Source organism: Neoarius graeffei, chromosome 12 (genome assembly GCF_027579695.1).
Source record: "Neoarius graeffei isolate fNeoGra1 chromosome 12, fNeoGra1.pri, whole genome shotgun sequence".
Taxonomy (NCBI): Eukaryota; Metazoa; Chordata; class Actinopteri; order Siluriformes; family Ariidae; genus Neoarius; species Neoarius graeffei.
Genome location: NC_083580.1, coordinates 39,992,058 through 40,008,242, shown reverse-complemented (window position 1 = coordinate 40,008,242; position 16,185 = coordinate 39,992,058). Strand labels below are relative to the sequence as shown.

At 41.9% G+C, this 16,185-nt stretch overlaps 1 protein-coding gene across 2 annotated transcripts in view; it reads right to left on the bottom strand.

Moving 5' to 3' along the window:
- The window catches only part of tcerg1b (transcription elongation regulator 1b (CA150)), a 56,493-nt gene that overhangs the window by 29,209 nt on the left and 11,099 nt on the right, over positions 1-16,185 (bottom strand). The gene's annotated exons all lie outside the window — the stretch shown is intronic.

The following is a 16,185-nucleotide window of genomic DNA, read 5'->3' as shown; positions in this document are numbered from 1 at the left end:
GGCGCAGATGCCGACTTTTTCATGGCTGAATCGTGCAGATCTGATTATTTTTTTTTTAGGGGGGGCGTTGGAGTGTCTGAATAATTTCATCAGAGTAAATTCTGTATTAAAATTACTAAATAAGCAAATGCCATAGAAATTATTCAGACACTCCAACGCCCCCCCTGAATAATTTCTACGGCATTTGCTTATTTAGTAATTTTAATACAGAATTTACTCTGATGAAATTATTCAGACACTCCAACGCCCCCCCTAAAAAAAAAATAATAATAATCAGATCTGCACGATTCAGCCATGAAAAAGTCGGCATCTGCGCCTTTAGTTTGTGTGGAGAGATATGATCTGCAATAACATGCATTGTTGGCTACAGACCGAAACATACTTTCAGAATGCACTGGCCAAGGCAGGACTAAACTCGATGTGTCTTCTAATAATAATTTAAAAAAAAAAACAGAATAGTAATTTGTAAGCTAAAAAGCCTGTGTCTACACTTTTCTCTCGCAGAGTGGCAGCTGTTTTCAACTGGGGCGGGAGGGCGGGACATGACTGAATGGGTGTTTCTGATTTGTCAGCTGTCTTCAACTGGGGCGGGAGGGCGGGACATGACTGAATGGGTGTTTCTGATTTGTCAGCTGTCGTCCTTACACCGCATGGCATGCCCCAAGCGTTTACAACACAGAATTCCAGGTTCTCTGCTCCAAAATCGGCAGCTTCAAAACGATTCATTTTTTTTTTTTTAACCGACAACCAAAAAAAATAAATTAACCGGTTGACGTTGATTCGGTCAACCACCGGTCAAACGATCATCGGTTAACATCCCTACTCTGGTCTGTAGCTGTAAAAGGGCTCGGCCTTAAAACCGGTTCCTGCTGTGATGTCAGGCACTCAGGCATCGCTAGCTCAGCGGGGCAGCTCGAATGCCAACTTTGCGGTCGATTTTAAATCTGAAAAATATATTTTATTCCCATTTATGCAGCATACAAGAGTCAAGGATGGAGATACTATCCACTCAGAAATTTATTTAAAAATAAAGGCTCTGTGCATCTCCTTTAAATTGCACACAAGTGCCCTCACAACATGTTGGTGTTGGGACCAAGAGTCACTAGAGGCAAGCTGTCTCAAAAGGATCCCACAACTAAGAAGAAAAAGACACAGACAAACAGAAGATGGCTCCATCTAAGGCCCTGGTCACACTACAACTCCTGATGGGTTTGTGAATACTTGGCGATGAAAAATTGGTAGCATTGCCACCAATTGTGCAATACATGGTGAATGTTGTCAGAGCTTCGCGAGTTGTTTTTTGGTGTGTCTCCACCTCGTGAGTGGCCAAAAAGTCACGAAAAATTTCAATACATGCACTGAAATTTGGTGGTGTTTTTGTTGGCAAGCCAATTGGAGAATACTCACAGATGGGTTTGGGAATATTTTCCAAAGCCCAGTGAACCTTCTTCAAGCCACTTGAGCTGCATTTGTCTCGAATCCATATCCCCGATGCTCGTGGGAACCTCAACACCACAGTGGCTCGTCAGAGCCTAACCTTCCCCGAGACGTAAAAAGTGCATTTACATTCAGGGATCCTTCGGAGCATGTTGTGCACACGCTTGGGACACAGTTGTCAGAGGAAATACCTCATGCTGATTTGTGTGCAATCAGTACGCACATATAAGGATTCTGTTTTCACAGAGACTTTGCAAGTATTCTGTCAGGTATGCGGCGGTACATGGATCCAAGTGCAGGAAGGGTTTATTAGCAGGCGTTATTTACAAAAACAAAATGTGAGGCAAGGCCAAAGTAACAATTACAAAAATTAAACTGAAAGCAGAGGAAACCATGGCTAGAAACAAACATGACCGTGATCATGATAATACTTCACAAAACCTCTAGGAAAACAGTACCCTTGACTTAGACAACCTTTGTCATCATTCAGTATGCAACAAGTGTACACAGAACGAAATTTCGTTGCAATTTGGCTCAACACAGAATTAAATATGAAGTGCTTTAAATTAAATTATGTAGCAACAAAAATATTATAAAAGTGCAATAGTATAAAGTAACCTGTGGAATTAGGAAATGTTCAAGTATAAACAGAAGTTTAGAGTTTGGATTTGGAGTTCAGCAGTCTGGTGAACTGGGGAAAAAGGTGTTACAGAACCTAGTGGTCCTGCACCGAATGCTGTGGAACCTCTTTCCAGAGGCCAGGAGGGAGAACAGTCCATAGTGTGTGTGTGTGTGTGTGTGTGTGTGTGTGGGGGGGGGGGGGGGGGGGGGGGGGGGGGGAATCACTAATGCTTCTGGCTCGAGACATGCAGCGCCTTGGTACAATGTCCTGAATGGAGGGAAGAGAAGTCCCAATGATTTTCTCTACTGTCCTCACCACTCTTCTCACAGTCTTCCAGTCAGAGGCACTGCAGCCTCCACACCACACAGATGCAGCTGGTTAGAACGATTTCTATGGTGCTTCTGTAGAATGTAGTGAGGATGGGCAGGGGCAGGAGGGTTCTCCTCATCCTACGCAGGAAGTGCAGATGCTGCTGTGCCTTCTTGACCAGTGACGCGGTGTTCACAGACCAGGTGAAGTTGTCTGTGATGTGCACCCCCAGGAACTTGGTACTATTGACCACGTCCACAGCAGTGTTGTTGATGAGAAGTGGAGTATGGCTGGGCTGGTTTTTCCTGAAATCAAACAATGATCTCTTTAGTTGTGTCCACGTTTAGCATCAGGTTGTTTTCCCTGCACCAGCCCACCAACTGTTCCACCTCCTCTCTATAGGCCAGGTCGCTGTCGTCCCTGATGAGGCCCACCACTGCTGTGTCGTCCGCAAACTTCACTATGTGGTTGTTGGCAGCCCTGGGGACACAGTTGTGTGTCATCAGAGTGAACAGCAGAGGGCTCAGGACACAGCCCTGAGGGGAGCCTGTGCTGAAGGTGAGGACACTGGAGGTGTTCTGTCCGACCCACACTGACTGTGGTCTTTCAGTGAGGAAGTCTAGCAGCCAATTGCACAGGGGGGTGTTGAAGCCCAGGGGACCCAGTTTGTTCACCAGATGCTGTGGAATGATCGTACTGAACGCTGAACTGAAGTCCAGGAACAGCATCTGCACATGAATGGTGTTCTCCTCCAGATGTGCAAGGCTCAGGTGAAGAGCGGAGGAGATGGCATCTTCAGTGGAGCAGTTTGGCCGGGAGGCAAACTGGAAGGGGTCAAACGTGGGACAGAGCCTGGAGGTGATGTACTCCTTCACCAGCCTCTCAAAACACTTCAACATAGGGGACTTCCAGTGGCGCGAGAGTTGAGATGACAGTGTAAAATCTGAGCTCCTGCATCAGCTTAGCTTTTTCCACTCAATATTATTAAATTCATTTATTTGTTTTCAAATTCACTTGCAAGAATGAGTGCGGACAAACTCAAGAAAGCAAAGACGACTACGAAAGCGTGAGAAACTGAGGGAAAGCTGGGAGATGGAGAGAAACACGGAGGAGCACATGGCGGGGATGAAAGCTTGGACACAATTCGAGAAGCAGTGAGTGCAGTTGTAGCTAAAGGAATGGAAGCCCTAAGCACCGAGCTTAAAAAGGACCTCCAAGAATTTAGTAAGTGCTTTAGAGAAGATACTAAAAAGCAAATGGACGAATTCACTTCCGAAATACATAGAAAACTCCAAGATGTGACAAGTCAGATTGAAGATGTTACCGAACGGGTTGGAGAGATTGAACATAACATGGCAGATGCGGAGCGGTGAGATATTGCTGTTAAGGATACGCTAACTCAGTTGTTGGCAAACCAGCGAACGTTGCAGGATAAAGTGACTGAGATGGAGGGGCACGCGAGACGGAACATCATCAGAATTTATGGAATACCAGAGGACGCAGATGGTACTTCTGCAACAGCATTTGTGGTGAACATGATCAAGACGCAACTCAGTGAGGACATTGATCCTAACTGGAGCAGTGACCTCGGGATAGAACGCGCTCACCGCGCACTAGCGGCTAAACCATCCGCTGACGCCCCACCACACTCAATGGTGGTTCGCTTCCTCCAATTCACCTTCAAAGAAAGAATTCTCTACGCAGCTTGGAAGAAAGGTCTTAGCCACAATAACCAACGAGTCTATTTTGACCATGACTATGCTGAGGCTGTGCAAAAGAAGAGGAAGGAATATGCTCCTATTAAGAAAGCACTGAAGGAACAGGGGATACGATTTCAGACTCCAATGACCAGAATGCAAGTTCATCTGCAAACCGGCTCAGTCACATACTACAACGTGACACAAGCAGCAGAGAATCTGAGAAGACATGGGCTCAACGTGGGCAAGGTCACATGCGAGAAAAATGCAGAGGCTTTCACGGAGGAAACACTGGCCAAGCTGCTACCCTGGGAGGTGATTAACAAGACTCGTTCCAGAGGGGAAGAATTCCAGCAACAGGCGAGAGAGAGACTACAGGAATATCGCAGGAAGGATAAGGACGCCTCAGAAGATGAGAACCACTCGCCTCAATAGTCGCCTTTTTTGATCATATTGGAATAGCTGATACTGGTGCATCGTCAACAGACTGCCACAAAACTTTTCCGTTTTTGCGTCAGCTTGCCGAGGGACCCCACCTAGTGGCAGTTCCCTCACTTTTCCTAAAGGTGATAGGTCACCTTTCTTGTTGGAAGCCCTGTTCATTTGGTTGTATTATAGTTATAGTTCCCTTATTCCTTTTTCTTTTTTGTTTGAGGTCTTGGAGTATACAAATCACAGGCTACCAATGATTATATGAATGCGTTATCAATATTATAATCAGGGATGAGAGTGGCTTGTGATGAAAAAAATCTGAAAAATTAGCCGGGGGTCTGGGGGCCGTAGGCCCCCAGTGGGGTCCAGGGGCAAAGCCCCGGTGGGGGCCCAGGGGGCGAAGCCCCCGGGAGCTCATGGATTTTAGAGATTTTTTACCCTAAAAACCATTTATTTTATCATCAAAATTTTACAAAATGTTGTTGAAATACTATACCCTGTTTGCTTACAAAATTGACACTTATACAAAAGTAGAACTCTCTTTCAAGTACATACATTACTTAAACTTTCATTTGATAAAGATCAACTACACCTATGTAAAGGAAACATTGACATAGGCCTTTTGTGATAAATTTTGCATACATTCCAGGTGAGCACCAACATGATACTTCAAATTTGCTGCTCTAAATCCAAACTAAGGTAACACATTCACTGCTATATTAAATAATGGTTTATGATTTATGAATACATTTTTCCTTTGGTTCTATAAAGTGTTTGTCTATTTACAATATATACAACTATTTCAGTTTCATGGTGCAGAAAATTTATTTCTTCTTTATTTTGAGCTTTTAAGCAAGAGCTAAAAGCTTGTTGGTCCTCTCCCTCTTTTTAGCCAACTCCTCTTGATTTTTCACATGCTCCAGCCTTGCTTTCTTTTGCTCCCTGTCTAACTCCTCCTTCTGTATGCTCAAAGGAAAGCAATCGGATCTGTGCGATTCAGCCTTGAAAAAGTAGGCATCTGTGCCTTTAGTTTGTGTGGAGAGATATGATCTGCAATAACATGCATTGTTGGCTACAGACCGAAACATACTTTCAGAATGCACGATGTAACCCCCAGTTCAATATACCTTCTCCACCAGGGTGTACCAATCCAGTCACGTCATCATGGAACAGACGGATCAGGTTGACGAACCTGTTCGGACATCCAAACTTTTATTAGACCATAGTTTCCATGCTGTCTTTTCAGATCAGAACGATTATGCAAAGCAGCATGGGATTTCCCAGGCTACAATGCAAGGTGAATTTGACACGATTCCTGTTTATGTGGCATAACAAATTTATTGGTTCGCCATTTCAGCATCTTGCAACATATCGCAAATACCTTCCCAATTTAAAATCAACATCTTGACATTACATATACCAAATATGGCATGAATCCAACAAACCTCCTAGGAAGAGTGCATCAAAATGTAACGTGTTTTGGCAATGGTGTCATTACGGTCCATGTCCAAATGGTGGCACTATACCAGAGGGTGTCTTTGGGCATGTGGATATCTTCAGAAGCATGATATCCTATAACCTGTGAAACCTGAGCCGTATCAGTCAGTGTATGGTGAATTTATGACTCACTACCTGTTTGTGTGGCATAACAAATTTATTGGTTCCCCATTTCAACATCTTGCGACGTATCGCAAATCCCTTTGCAACTTAACATCAGCAACATCTTGACATGACATATTCCAAATATGGCATGGATCCAACAAACCGCCTAGGAGGAGTTTGTTAAAACGCAACACGTGTCAAAATGCACAAAACCAAAAATCTCACTTCCTGTTGAGTATGGCTGATACAACATATAGGCAATTTTGTTCGTCTTTGGGTACTCCACAGACCTAGGCCTGTCACAATATTTGATATACTGACTTATTGTACGGTAAATGAAAATGAACTCTATTTTTTTTTTAATCGCCATTTTGGCATTTACGCGCTGTACATCTACATAAGGAAGTCGCCAGAGTATTAACTTGACCCATTAACTGAATAAAACACCGCGCTGTTTTCTGTCGTCTCGCACGGCTCTCTGTCAGAGGCGGGGCTTCCCAGCATGCAACAGTTATCCAGCCAGGGGATCCACTGAATGGGGAAAAGACAACATGTTGCTCCGTTATACAGACCATAGGCTTAGAATTGGGTATGGACGTCTCCCTACCAATATCAAACGACGGCTGATATGTCCTTACCAATATTTCTGATTGAAAAAAAAAAAATCCCGCTCTGTCCGCGGTACACAAAGGGTTACTGTAGGTTTCCACTGGACGAAACACCACGCAAAAGTCGCTCATGAATATCCGCTTTGGGGGCATGGTCGCGAAAACAGCAAGCAGGTTTGGCTACCATGTCAATTAGCAAGTACGGTTGCAGTGCAGTGACCAGCTGCTAGCTAGCAAACTGTCTTTTAGGAATGTAACATTAGATTAGCTCGTAAAATTAATCAGTTAACAACAGTTCGTATTCAGTGTGTAAAAATGACAACATATAAATATGACTGTTTTCTAAGTTTGTGTGGCATGTAAATAACAACCTGACTTGATACTGACAACAACTGGTGTTCATTAAGGTCACAAAGACACGGCTCGAAATTCGCGGTGGTCCGGTCGCCCGAGGCGACTTAATTTGTCATTTGGCGGGTAATTCCTATCACTAGCCAGCCCGGCTGGCTAATTGAAAATAAAAAATATATATGAAGTGAAGATTCAGACACACCGTCAACTAAAGCCGCCACATATTAAGCGTGTGCCGTGTCTGTGTTCATCGATGTGTTTATCGGCAGGATGGAAAATACCGAAGAATTCCGAATCATATCGTGTACGAGTCAGGCTGTCGGTTTTTTCACTACTGTGCATGCATATAACGCATCTCGTTGAATATTGCGGTAATCACGTTATCAAATTCAATAGATGTGGCCACATTATCGCCCATTTAAACACGTGTTTTTGTTGTTGTTTACATCTACATCTGCCAAAGCTACGTTGCGATGTGGAATTTTCTGAAAGGTGTACATAAACCGCCAGAGATGGGGACAAAGCGACCTCGGTCTGAAGAGGAGAAAAAGGCCGCCAATAAAGCGTACGAGAAGGAGGAACGACAAAGGACTTATAAACAAATGTGGGAGCAGGGTAGGCCTTAGCTGCGATATGATTTTTATGGAATAATTAATTTTTTTCAAGTTGATTCCTAGTCAATATGAAGCTCCTAATGCTTTCTCTCTCAAATGGTTAAATACAGAAAGCATGTTGGACATATTTTGGGTGCTATAGTCATGATAGTAAGTATATTTGTTTTCAATACTCACACCAAGTTGCCAAGTTTTCCAATATATTATTATTTGTTGATATTATATTATGGTGCTCTGTGTTGTTCTCATTTATGTATTTAACAACAGTATCAAAATACTCGGGTCTTGAAATAAATGCACATTAGTCATGAACAATGGTAACTACTCTCTCTTGTGTTATTTTTGACAGAAGTAAAATTCATACATGAACAAATTTTGGCTAGTTGATTTTCTGTTTGGCTAGTTACTTTGGAAGGTAACTAGTCCGGCTGGCTGGTGAAAAAAATATATGAATTTCTAGGCCTGAAAGACATTATTAAATCATATCAAATTGTGCTAATGCTGGCTAATATTGCACCTAGTCTTGCTTGTGAAGTGCCTGCAAACTTTAGCAGCCAGCTAACCCTTCATTTGAAGTGCTTCAGTTAAGACCTGCAGAGAGCCCTGACCAAGTTCGTGTAACATGACACATGTAAACAACGTGATGTGGACATTGTTCATGGCCCAGACACCTTTTAATCAAATCAAACATTTTCACATAATAAGCGTAACAGCCTCCACCTTCTTGATCAGAAATTTTTGGTTACTCCCGCCTCTCTTGAAAACGTCACATACCGAGTACATATATATGCTGAACTGATTGGTTTTCAAGGGGGTTCATTTGAAAGCGGTAGGCTAAAAACTTCTCTGTAGAACCCTGGTCACTCCCTCCTCTCTCCGCTCTGGGCTCAAGAAGACAACAAAAGGGCAATAATACAATAACCAATCAGAATTGAGATCCATTCTGTTGCTAAGGCCATTATTAAAAAATGTTCTGTTTCCGGTCCACCGGCCGGGTGAGTGACGTTTGTGCGGGTGAAATTTTTTTTTTAACGCCGTTTTTTTGACATTTTTTTCGGGTTCGTAAATCTAAAATCGAACTTGACATTTCCGCATTCCCAGGGCTTTCCACCAAGACTCATACTAGCCAGCCATGACAAATAAGTAGCCAGCCGGGGCGGAGTAAACACAAAATAAACTCCTGTGCACGCAGTTCCCAGGGTTAAATGTATTTTCCACAGACCATTTACAGTATTTATTCACTTTACTCAAATACAAAGTAAAATGGCAGTAAATCTTTTCTTTTCTTGCGTATTGCATCATGAGGCGTTCCTGGCTTGTAAATCTCTTATTTTCGGTGCATGACACATTCACGCAGCTGAGTGCGCGCGCACACCGCATGTCGGAGCGCGGATGAGTTACTCTCCCTTGATCAACGGGTTTGACATTATTGTCAGTCCGTTAGATAAACATTTAATTTTATTAAAATCGAAAATTTAATATTTAGAGCCTGTGGGCTACAAAAATAGTCATTAAAGTAGCCGGCTGGACTTAATTGTGTGGCCGGCAGCCGGCGCTTGTGGAAAGCCCTGTTGAATCACCTCTGCGCATGCGCCGTGCGGCACAAAAAAATGGCAGCCACCATGAAGGAAGGAGATCCGGAGTTTTCAAACATTTGCTGAAGTGTGAAATCACAAAATGGTATTCTAGTGAACAACAAAATAGTAAAGATTCAGAAAAAATCATTCAGTGATCATTTTAATAGTGTAATTTCATCCGAACTAGGCCTAACGGTCGATTTAGAACTACAAAAAGTCCGTGTGTCGGACATTTTAAGTACCTTTGTAAAAGTTTTGCAAATGTTGCAGTCAGCATTTAAAATGGTAACTTAAAGTTTTTGTACAAGTTTCAGTTGATTAAACCGTTATATTTTATTAAATGTGTCTGCTTTTGTAATAAAAAAAAGTACTGAAAGAAAAAGCCAACACAGCATTGCGATTTCTTATCCATCCATATATAATTAAAAAGAAAAATAAAAAATAAAAAAAATCCCTCCCTCCCGACTGAAATTTTTTTTGCCCACCCGGTGGACAGGAAACGGATTTTTTTTTAAGGATGGCCTAACTAAAATTGCAACCCTTCAACGTGTCAAAAAAGTTCTAGAGACCTCATCCTGTTTTACCATTAGATCAATCACATATCGGCTTAAACTAGCATTCTAAGGCTACATCCACACAACAACGGCAACGAGATGTTATTTAAAAATATATCGCGTCCAAATGGGCAACGATCAGTAAAATATCAGGTCCATATGGCAACGCAACGCTTGCTGAAAACGATGCAATACACATGCCACACCTCTAGGGGCGCTGTAAGACGGTCCCTTCGGAGACACCAGAACAACAGAAGTAAGGACGCATGCGCATAAACTATTATGCGCGAGACTTCATATTAGCCACAAAGTCAGAAAAATCTGTTCGTAAAATTACATTATAATGACCAAATACAATGAAAAGTACTTTTCCAGTCTCACCTGTGAAAGGTAATCCCATGTGATCTCGTTTGGACGGCAAACCTGTTGGTACAGTTAAACGCAGCTAATCTTTATTCTCCGCTTTGACCTATCCAATATGGCGGCGAGGATGACGCATGATTCTACGCGGAAGGCAGCGTCTTTAATGGTCCGGAATAAATTGAATACTACACGTTGGTGGATTAATTTGCTCCTCTACGCCCTTTTTGAGGAATGTATTGTCGGACTTAAACCAGCATCTGAAGAGGTGAGATCGCTCCTTTTTTTCCCTATTTTTGCTGGCGGGATTGACTCTGCCCTAAGGGCAGAGTCTCTCTCTCTCACTTTGCACCATTACACAATAAATATTCACAGTGAAAATATTTTGTAAGCGCGTTTCATGAACCAAGTTATAGGATTTGTTGACAACTCGCATCGCATCGCAATGAGATGATCATTGGCACTACTGGTGTTAAGAATCAGACCATTTCATAAATGAATACTTTGCTGTAGAGCTGCAGTGTTTGTACAATTGCATGTTTTTGCTTCACTATTACTGTCACTATTCTGCTTCTCGCATTACTACTGTGAACTAACACTGAACATAATGATGATGATAATAATAATAATAATAATAATATCCAAGCTCGTGTTTCACTCTCACTAGTGCTCTGTAAGGCTTTTTCCTGGTGATATTCGTTACACTTCTACCCGGCGTGAAGCACTCACAGTCATGTGGTTGTGACGTCATCGTAAACAAATCCGTTCTACTCATCCAGACGACTTCACAACGGCAACGTTGCCAGATCTTTCCACTCTGGAACCCGTTCTCAAAAAGACTGCATTTTGGGCACCCAAAACGCTGGTGCCGTGTGGACGCCAGGCTTAAACGATAAGCAATTGTATCGGAGTCACCTGAATCCGTTGCCGTGTGGACAGGGCCTAAAACTAGTTAAAGATCACACAGAAGATAGCCTACTCCCCCTGCCAGCTTAATGTAACGCATTGTTTAAGGCTCCCTATGTGTTTTACTTCCATTTATGAGGGAAAGGAACATACTCCCTCCCGACAGTCAATGCGTTATTCGCTTGTAAAACACATTTGCAAATTGGCAGAATGAGTTAATCACCACATGCGAGATTTGCAATTCATCAAATTAATTGCATATTATTATTATTATTCATGAATTACTACAGTTCTGAACTTCAAATTGTAAAAGTCTGGACTTCGGAGAGATGATGGATACTCTTTTGGTGGAACACAACGGAGCAAAATATTGTGATCCTCTAATGTTGACCTGAAGTTGGCATTGGGTTTTTGTCCCCACCGATGTTAATACCAAACCTACGCCCTTGCCTACATGTTATCTCGTTCTAATTGTTGCTACTTTTATCCAAATGACAGCTGGCAATACGTTGTTACTTTGCACTTTGTTTATCTGGGTACTAATCTTTGAGAAACTGGATTGGCAGAATGTTGCCTGTGAAGAAAAGAATGTCTTTTTATTACCCTGTGCCAAGTTAATATTTACTTAAGTGCAATTTTTAAGAGCATTAGATTGTATTTTATTTATTGTTTTTGGTGTGAGTGGTTTTATTTGTTTGTTTTATTTCTTTAGGTTATTTATTTATATATTTATGTTCCATTGTTAAATTGAATATGTTGACTTAATTAAAAAAAAAAATTTTACTGTTCTTTGAAAGGGTGTATTTGCATGATTATTATTTTACTAGTGGCATAAAATTGTCTTGAAAAGACGTCAACAATAACAGCGTTTATCGCAATAATTTCTGAGACAATATATCGTCCAACAAAATTTATCATCGTGACAGGCCTACACAGACCTACCAAATTTGACACGGATCGGTGAAACTATATACCGGGCAGGAGTCTCAATGACATATGGGGGCACTATGGAGTCCCCCGGACACACCTGGGATCAAGCCCCTATGGCTCAGAAGCGGTCTGCATCACTGACGTGTACCAAATTTCATGGGTTTTTGAATATGTACAGGATGTCAAATCTGTATTTTTGAACTAGGTGGCACTATGGAGTTAATGAAGCCCATCTAGACTAATTTACCATCTCACCTCAAACTGTATTATAGGACAAATGTATGTGCAAAGTTTCATGAGATTTTAGCCATGATAAGCCCTCCAAAACAGCATGGGAAAATTTCAAAATCCCACATTTCATCCAACATAGCTGACTTCCTGTTGGGCAGAGTCAAATACAACCAAGTGACCCTTGTCCTGTATCACAAGAGTATCGATCAAACCAAATTTCGTGCCGATCCAAGCAACTTCATCTCAAACATAGCCTGTTCTCGCGGGCGCTATAGAGCTCAAGGACCACGCCCAGTCCCTTGCTCAATGTAACTTTGTGATTTTATGCACAATTGATCAGTGTGCCAAAACTCCTGAGTTTTCAAGCACCACAAGTGCCTTAAAAATGTGTTTTCCCACACAGGAAAAAAAAAAGAAAAAACAGGCTGAAAACAATAGGGCTTTGCATCTATGGTGCACCTCGGTGCTCGGGCCCTAATAATAATAAGAAAAAGAAGAGGGAAGAAAAAACAGGCAGAAAACAATAGGGCTTTGCACCTACGGCTCGGTGCTCGGGCCCCAATAATAATAATAAAAAAATAAAAAAAAAACACTGAAAATAGGGCTTTGCACCTATGGTCTGCACCTCGGTGCTCGGGCCCTAATAATAAGAAGAAATACCAGGCAGAAAACAATAGGGCATTGCACCTACAGTGTTCAGGCCCTAATAATAATAATAATAATAATAATAAGACGACGACGACCCCGAAAACAACAGGGCTTTGCACCTCCGAAGCAGGCCATAGGCCTGCACCTCAATGCTCGGGCCCTAATAATAATAATAAGAGGATGAGGAAGAAAAAACAGGCAGAAAACAATAGGGCTTTGCACCTACGGCTCGGTGCTCAGGCCCCAATAATAATAATTTAAAAAAACACGCTGAAAATAGGGCTTTGCACCTATGGTCTGCACCTCGGTGTTCGGGCCCTAATAATAAGAAGAAATACCAGGCAGAAAACAATAGGCCTGCACCTCGGTGCTTGGGCCCTAATAATAATTAGAATCGGAGTGAAAACAATAGGGCCTTGCATCTCTGGTGCTTGTGCCCTAATAAAGAAAAAACATGCCAAAAACAACAGGGCTTCGCACCTACGGTGCAGACCTATGGCCTGCGCCATAGCTGGGCTCACGCTAGCCGCTCGCACGTCCGCAAATCGCGAAGATTTATTCCAATTTGCGAAAAGAAAATCATCTGTATTAGGGGTCGACTGATAATCGGCCTGGCCGATATTCTGCATTTTTAGGGTTATCGGTATCCGCCATAATTTCCACCGATATGCCAATAACATGCCTTTTTGCAGCCATTTCGTTCCTAACGCGACTGTCACTGCACGTCCTTTCCTGCACTCGCCTCTCCGAGTTCAAGAACACGGTCCCGCCCACCACAACATCTGATTTGTTTGGCACAAGAGATATAGCCAATCGACACGCGCAGCTAAACACTCTGAACTGTTTCAAGGCGCCCGTATCAAGGTAAGGACACGCTGCTTTTGCCGCAATAAGTCACAAACACACAAGTTGCAAAAGCACAACATTATATGTTTACATTCTTCATCTACTACTCGTTAAAATTGTCCATGTGCATCTGTGTAGCCAGGCAAACTTAGCTTACGGAAGGAAGCACTTGAATTAGCCTACAACCAACTAGTCTCGCTGAAACAGCATAACATAGGCTACAGTCATTTTTAAATCCCCGTCTGGAAACGTTGTGAATGTGTCAGTAGTTCTACTCGAACAGTAGAATGACAGCCATACAGAGAGGTGGTCAAGGCAACTTTATAAAGCGCTATTTGAACATTTAAACAAGCCAGGCGTGACTAGTATTTATAATTCTTGCGCAAGTGATTCTCCTCGCTAGCGCTTCTGATTCGGAAAGCAATATACTCTTAAAGGAGCAGCCGCTCCTAATAGGGAGTGATGGCCTACTTTACTGTACGTTTGATTTTACTTTTTAAAAAATGCTGCAGGCAGCTCCCTACACTTGGTTTGTTATTTAAAAACTACTTGAAGTTGGTAAGTCTTACTTAGTTCTTAGTGTAAAAGAATCCAGAGTGTATTTTCATTTATTTTCCACTGAAAATGGTGAGCTGTAATATAGTAGAGTGATTTTTTTTTTTATTGGTGAATATTTATTTTATTATTATTTTATTTCTCATTTTATTCTAACTAATGTTTGACTTTATTGTACAAATGCTGCTGGCATCTCCCTGCACAAAATTTCATGTTCAATTTTACAATTAAACATACATTTCATGGATATGAAGGTCTTTGTCAGTGTGTGCTATGTTTAATTTCATGTGAATTATAATGTTTACATTTATCGGTTGCACATATCGGTTATCGGCATCCCAATTCCATAATAATCGGTATCGGCCCTGAAAAAAACATATCGGTCGATCCCTAATTTGTATTCGCATTTTATGCGAAAGTCATTTTAAGTTTAAGCAAAATCAATCAAACAATTGCGATTTCTCAAGATAAACAGTACCTTTCGTGTCCATCTTCGATGTTTTGATTTATAACCAACGCCCCCGAGTTTCGAAGCCTCTTATTGGTTGACCGCAAATTACGTCTTCCAATAGCATCGGACCTTACATATAAAATGATCAATTTCTGAGTTGCGCTGATAATGTCGGCAATTCTTGCTCATTAGTGAACAAGATTATAGCGAGGTTTGTTTAAAATAAATTATCCGACTTTACGTATGACAAAAACTTATCTAAAAAGTGAGATAACATTAGAATATTCTGTTAGCTTTCTCAGTTGGGATTATTACGTTCCCCGCGGCAAAACAGGGGATGGCGGAAGCAACAGAGATAAACCAAAACGACCCGGGAGGAAAAAGAGGACAAGGAGGCGGACTCAGGGCCGAAACGGAAACCGTTTTTATTCATAAACTAGAAAAAAAAAAAGTCACTGGTCTCCAAACAAAGGAAAAACAAAACACAAGAGTCAAGTTCCCTCACCAACACTACAACAAACAAACCACAACCAAACAGATCCAGGATTACGCACGCTCCTTTCCCCTTAAAGGAGCAGCACACTCTCGCTAGATGCGGCTCACAACTCTCTCTCTCCTAACTGTCACCGCCACAGCCCACCGGCTCACACACTCTCTCGAAAGGCGTCTCCCTCTCACTTTTAACATGGCCCCTCAACGAGGTGAGTGGGAACAGCTGCGTATAAGAGGAAGGGGCATCCACCTGAGAGAGAGGAAAAAAAACAAAAACACATATGCACCCACACAACCACACACACGACCCCTGGCACCAGGGTCGTAACAGGGATAAAAACACGATATAACCATTCTAAAGACGTATTTTCTGCAAAATATCAACCCTGACAGAACTTTGGAAGAACTCACAGATGAACCAGGATATATCGACCAAGTGTACCTTGTTTTCAGAGCGTTTTGACGCACATGGTTCAAAGTTTTGACTGCAAGTGTTTCATTTGAGAAATTAATGGTGAATATCATTATATTTGGGTTATGAGATTAATTTATAAGAAAACCATTGATTTTAACTCCCTGAGCTCCCTTCATCCTACCCATAAAGACATCCCCCCCCAAACACACACACATGGATCCCAATTATACACACACACACACACACATCTCAATCATGAACACACACACACACAATCCCAATCACACACATCTCAATCATGAACACACACACATACACACAATCCCAACCACACACATCTCAATAATGAAAAAAAAACACACACACACACACACACGAGGCAATACCAGTGGTTGAGATGTTAAAATAGAATTTTTTTAAAAAAAATTAAATTAAATTAATATATTAGCAAGGCCAGCCACTGATGTTGGCCAGGTCCGACACTGATGTTGGCCAGGCCAACTTGGCCAGTTCAAATTTATACATGACCTTGGGTTACCATGGACCTC